Here is a 6124-nt window from a genome sequence, read left to right as displayed (position 1 = left end):
CTCATTAGTAGGTATTTCTACCTCTAACAACTGTTTCCGTCCCATAGAAATAAAAAATAAAGACCCAGAACCCAGTCCTACCACCTCCCATAGATATCTGTAGGAATTTTTCTATGGAGTATGGGTATGGAATCAGACCTGTAGTTCCTAAAATAAAGTCAAAATGGTGCTGATAAAAATAAAAGAAGGAAAATTTTAAAATATTGCTGGAAACCATGGACTTTTCAGCAATGTGATTTCAAAACAGTCTTTCAAGTCTGACAAAGATTTGGAAAACATACCATCCAGGATTATACTGGCATTGCTTACATATTTTAACAAATAATAATAATGTGATTCTCAGCCCAGAGAAGAGACATGCACTATCTTTCATTTTCTGTTTTGGCCAGCAGGGAACAGAAAATGGTATAATGATGGGCAAGAGAACTGCTTTAATGGTACTAAAAACCTAGCTGAAGTTAGAAAGGCCTCAGGAATACATAGGCAGATTTTGTCTCTCTCCATCCATTGGTGAATGATAACTTAGGAGTACTCCCTTTAAAAAGAAAATCCAATAAGCTTATTTTTTTTGTATGGATCTCCTCATCAGCATCCACTGAAAAGACCTGATCCTGGAAAGAATCTAAGGCTCCATCTTGAACTATATTTTCAAACAGCATTAAACAGTAGGATGCATTTGCTCCTTGGATCACATAAAACAGGAGCAATCTGCTTAATTTTTTTTAATTGATATTTATTTCTGCACACCAAAAAGCTTTCATTTTTTGAGAGAAGGCTGCTCAAATACAAAAGCTCAACCTTGTGGTTGCAGCTAGCTCTGGCATGCTCCATGGAGATGATATGAAGATCACTCATGCAAGCAGGAGCATGAATGACTATGGTTAAGCAGGTAGATAATTTACTTCTTTAAAACATATTAGAATATATTCACAAGTGCATTTTAAAGTGTAATCTTAAATCAATAAAGAATGAATGGCATTTTCAACATGAATGGACAAAGCACTTTTTAAAAATGTACTCTGCCTGGCATTTTCTCATGTATTTGTTCACTAATTGACTAAATTGCAAAATTAGGTCACTCACAAGTGATTTCTCAGTCACTAGTTCCAGTTAAAGACGTTCTCCGAAGAAGCAATAGGTCATTTAGAGCGCTTCACAGAACAGCCATATCATGATATCTGTGTATAAGCATAAAAATGGATGTCATGGCATTGCCCAAAGCTTTTAAACCTTAGCTTTCATCAAGCTGTATTTATTTTTCCCCTCTCTCTTCTTCTGTGACTGGCCTGCCATCTTACAAAGTGAGTGTGAGATGCGACAGAGCTATAGAAATGACCATCCATGGCATTATACACAAATTATGTTATGGGGGAATAAAAAAGCATTTATTTTAGTCATGGTAAGGGTTGCAGAGCTGCTCTTCACCCCAAGTAGATTTGCTTTACCCTCCCAATTCATTTCTCAAAAAGTAAAAGATTTTTGGGGGAGGGAAGAGGTGGGAGCAGCTTTGTTCAGTACATGTGAGGAAAAATAATAGAAATCTGACTCCACTTAACTCTTGTACAGAAGGCTTTCTCAGTTAAGAAAATTTATAGCATGAGATGTGAGAGACAATTCAATAGCTTTAGATGTCTGTAGGCCTTTTCAGTTGAGGAAAAGATCAAGTTTAACATTTGTTTCAGATTTCCAGCAATACCAACATTACTGTGTAAGAGTTGAAAGAGTTCCATCCGGTCCATTACCAGTTCTTTCATTTCTTGACAAGAAGCCTTGAACAAGGCAAACTGGGGGAAGGGAGAATCAAAACTGTGTGAAATGTTTAACCTTTTAGCATTAGTTCAACCAAGTTTAAAATTTCTGGCAAACTGCCTAGATTTTGCAAGGCTGCTCATGTTCTGTAAGCCCCAAAAGATCAGAGTGTTTTTGACTCAACACTTAAATTATATGGAACCAAAGCTAAAGAATCACGAAACTTATAAACTGCGAAAAGTACTCAATATGATGCTCCTGCCTGGGCTCTCTGCAGGCTACCATGTCCTAGAAAAAGATGAAATAGCATCCATATAGAAATGCTGACGGGCTTCAAGGCACTTTCCAAGGACAAGGTTAGGGTAATATGAGTTGAAGGTATATAAGCTATGGTATCTTTTATTTATACTTTTAAAATATGCTAGTAGCAATGTAATGCCCTTGTAACTATATAGTGATATTACTCCAAACTCATTAGCCACTTTAAGTTGTACTGCATCGATGCATCACCTACTGGGGGGGGGGAAAGGATGAGGAAATGAAGGAAATATATTTCTTTCCCATAATTAGGCTATTTTCTTTGGATTCAGTATAAATAGAAGGTAAATCTTAAGAGCCTAAAGGTGGTTCAGGATCAAAGGAAACTCTGGCTGCTCATGGTGGTATCGTACAGTGGTGGTGTCCTGTGAACAGTGAACTTACATGGGATGCACGGAGAAATCAGGAGACCACCATGCGTTGGCCTGTCCTAGGTTAATGCAGGCAGGAGCATCATGAATGACTATGGTTAGGGTTGGTAGTGTCAGAGTAATGTTGTAGCTGTGGAGGTCTAGGAAATATGTGAGAGGCAAGGATTGTTGCGGTTGATATCCTTTATTGGACCAACCCCATTATTGGAACAGATTTAGAAAAGTTTTGGGGTATCAGAGGGCGCATCTACATAAGGCACTACTGTGCAGTACCATTGCCAGGCACTAACTGAGTGGTGACGGTACTGCGCAGTAGTAACAAGCTACTACACAATAGCTCGTTGCTACTGTGCAGTAGCAATGGGGAAAATAACTATGTGGCAATGCCAGTTACTGCGCAGTCATTTAGTACTCGCTTATGCAACTATGCAGTCTGCTGCTTGTGTAGATGTAGCCACAGTACCATTCCCTGAGTCTCTGGGTAGTGTTGAAAGCTGATCCCCCTTTTTTTTCCTCAGTGAGCAGAAAATACGAACAAATTTTCAAGGGTGACTGCAAGAAAAAGGACTGGCAGCTTCTTATTTTAAAACAAAACTAGAATTTGGCCTTGGCACTTCTAGGTAGCCAGCATCACTGGTTGAGTGTATCCTATTGTCCAGGCTTTGTATTATCCCCCAGCTGGCTCTGCATCCAGCCTGAAGCTTTTAGAAACTGATCCAACCTTTTTGTTCTGGAAATCATTCTGGCGCTCTCTAAAGAGCTGTCTGTCACAGAACACTCATTATGGTATTTCTTGGTTTCATGTGGAAATAACATGGCCTTTCTTACAATAATAAGAATGTCGAGTACACATTAAATTGAGAATTGCAGAGCTACATTAACTCTTTTGAACTTCAACAAAAAGTTTGTGCTTGGCTCCTATATCAGGTCTTTTTTACATACACCTTTCACCTACCAAAACTGGACTCAACCCTGAATTACTTGCACCTAGGTTACAGGATCCCATCTTACAAGTCAGTAAACTCAGAGGAAGAGAAAACTCATTTAAAAATGGAAATATTTGTTTAAATGCTTTTTTTGTTGCTGTGCTGGCTGATTTTAAAATTTATTGGCAGCTCATATGTCTTGAAGTATTTGCTCAAGTCAGAAAGAAAACAGGATTTTCCTGCAACACTAACAGTCTTTTGTTTGTTTGGTTTGGTTTTTTGTAATGCATGTACTTCACATACTAGTATGACAGTTCAAGTCCAAATAACTGCTTCAGTGAAAGTTATGATGGCTATTAAGGTATGATAGAAAGCACAGTCAGATACAGCTGAATGAAAATCGGAAAGGCAGAAAAATTTTCAAAGGTTAAATAAAGGTGGCTTTTTTGAACTACATTTACTTAATATTTCACAAAATATTCCAAAATTCTCTCAAATATTTAATAAATTACAAACTTTGATTAAAACCACAGGATTTGATGGTGTCATACCTATGTATTTTGGTTAGCAAAGGCATTTGGCCTTCAACCTCTTGCCTCAAAATGCTCCTGAATCTTGCTGTTATAACACTGGAACACGTACCTTGTCATGTGCTATTACTTACAGTGCATGTCACAGGACAAATGTTTGTTATTAGTAGAAGTTTCATGGACGAATTTTACCATCCATTTTCTGGTCCACTCCAATTTAACAACAATTTTATATTTTGCCTGCAGGCTAGAAAGCTAGCTTGTGCCAGAGACATTTCTATTTTAGCTGTCATGCCCTAAATGAACATTTTTGTTTTTAAAGGGAATTGGAAAAATACATGGAAAGAGGGAAATGTAATTTATTTTGATGTTTGCTAAAAAATAATTCCAATAATCAAGTAGTTGCTTTATCCAGTGCCCATTACAATTAGTGTGTTACAGTGTTCAGTTTCATAGCAAATAGTCGAAGAAAACTTGACAAAGTTCTTTGCTCTGTAATGTTTTTGACAGTCATACCAGCTCAAAGTTCCCTTCAAGAAGGTAGACAAGGTTCTTTGGGTAGATGCGATATCTTTTATTAGACCAATTAAATAGTTGTAAAAATTGTTATTTGCAAGCTTTTGGGCACAAACACCCTTCTTCAGTCAGACTTTCCCTATGCCTGAAGAAGAGTGTTTGTGCCTGAAAGCTTGCAAACAACAATTTTTCCAACTATTTGGTTGGTCTAATAAAAGATATCACATCTACCCAAAGACCCTTGTCTGTCAATGTCCTTAGACCAACACCGCTACAACCAACAACACTTTTACAAGATAAGTTTTGTGTGACCTGGGTTCTAAGTTTTTAGTATCAGAAAAGTGTTGCATCAGTTATGACCATAGGGAACAAAACTGATATCAGTGACTAGATACTGTAAGAAAATAACCAATATGTGTACTTAAGTCAAAGATCATTCTATCAGTGATATTTTTTCCCTTTAGAAGATATTTGCCTAAGTATAAAGCATCTTCTTTATACATAAACATTCTGGCATTTTGATTGCAGTCCTGATGATCTACACAGGCAGATGAGTAGAAAAGAAAGATGCAATAGTTAATCTGTAAACGCTAATGCTGCTGTGGTAACATTTGAAGTCTCATGAAATATCTCATACCAAATTACAATAGTCTTTGTAAAACAAACTTACGACAACTTAATTTTTCACTTACACTGTTAAAACACTATAAAGAGCCTCTGAGCCTAAATAAGAACTAGACTCTCTCTTTCTGGTTGTTCAAAACCTTCTCAGAACTGGGCTAAAACTTTCTTCCCTTCATCTCAACCCAGAGTTGTTAAGAAAAAATGTATTGAGACATCTTTAAATTTGGGGCCTCAATTCAGAAAAGTAGTCCCACTGGGAAGAGCTATTATATAATGAACCATTTTGGAAAAAGAACTTCAAGAATTTTGTCAAATTTGGGGGCTGAATTTTGTTTAAAAATAATCACGGTTTTGTGGAATGTTTTTCCCAACCAATTGCAAATTTGGTGAGATGTTGAATAGGGCTGGATGTAAGCAGCTTTCCTGAATTGGGTCAATATTTTAACTGGCCATAAGAGTTTACTTAACATGAAGACACTGCTTAAATGCATTTCTCAGTTGCATAATTTTCTGAATTGTGAGCTATGAGAGGTTCATGAAGGTTGAGGGGTTTGCAAGTGGATTGTGGAGGATTTGTGGCAGGGAATGTGTGGGTGTTGAGAGGACTGTGTGCATGGGTATGGGGAGACTGTGTGGGGGGACTGTGGGGAGAACTGCTTGGGAGGGGTGGGTGCCCCACCACCCTGTGGCCTGGTGCACAGCCCACTCCACAGCAGCAGCAGCAGCAGCCATCAGGGTGCTCATGGCCCACTACTGGCACAGCCCCCCATTGGCATGGTGTGGCCCTGTCTGCCTGAGACCTGGCACGGCCTGTGCCACGTAGAACCAGCCTGGCCTGCTGGTGTGCACTGTCAACCAGTACTGAGCTTCTTTTGCTGCCACCCGGGCTCCCGGCATCAAATGCAAGATCTATGTGCCAGTGGGCCAGGCTGGGTACTGCCTCCATGTGCCCTGCATGTCGTTGGGCTGGCCCAATTCCATGGAGGCAGCACCTAACTCAGCCTGGTCCTGCTGCTGCTGTGAGGAGGAAGGATGTGCACCATGTAGGGAGGGCTAGCAGGTGGGCACGGGTCCCAACCCTCCCAAACAG

The 6124-nt window shown here is 39.2% G+C and overlaps 1 long non-coding RNA gene across 1 annotated transcript in view; it reads left to right on the top strand.

Annotated features, from left to right (window-relative positions):
- Positions 1-1823: 1823 nt before the first annotated feature.
- LOC109309806 overlaps positions 1824-6124 on the top strand; it is a 50922-nt gene continuing 46621 nt past the window's right edge. Inside the window, exon 1 of the long non-coding RNA XR_002101048.1 lies at positions 1824-2111. This is a non-coding gene — a long non-coding RNA (uncharacterized LOC109309806). The remainder of the gene's footprint in view (positions 2112-6124) is intronic.

Source organism: Crocodylus porosus, unplaced genomic scaffold (genome assembly GCF_001723895.1).
Source record: "Crocodylus porosus isolate Cpor-Errol unplaced genomic scaffold, CroPor_comp1, whole genome shotgun sequence".
NCBI classification, from domain to species: domain Eukaryota; kingdom Metazoa; phylum Chordata; order Crocodylia; family Crocodylidae; genus Crocodylus; species Crocodylus porosus.
This window is presented reverse-complemented; position numbering and strand designations above follow the sequence as displayed.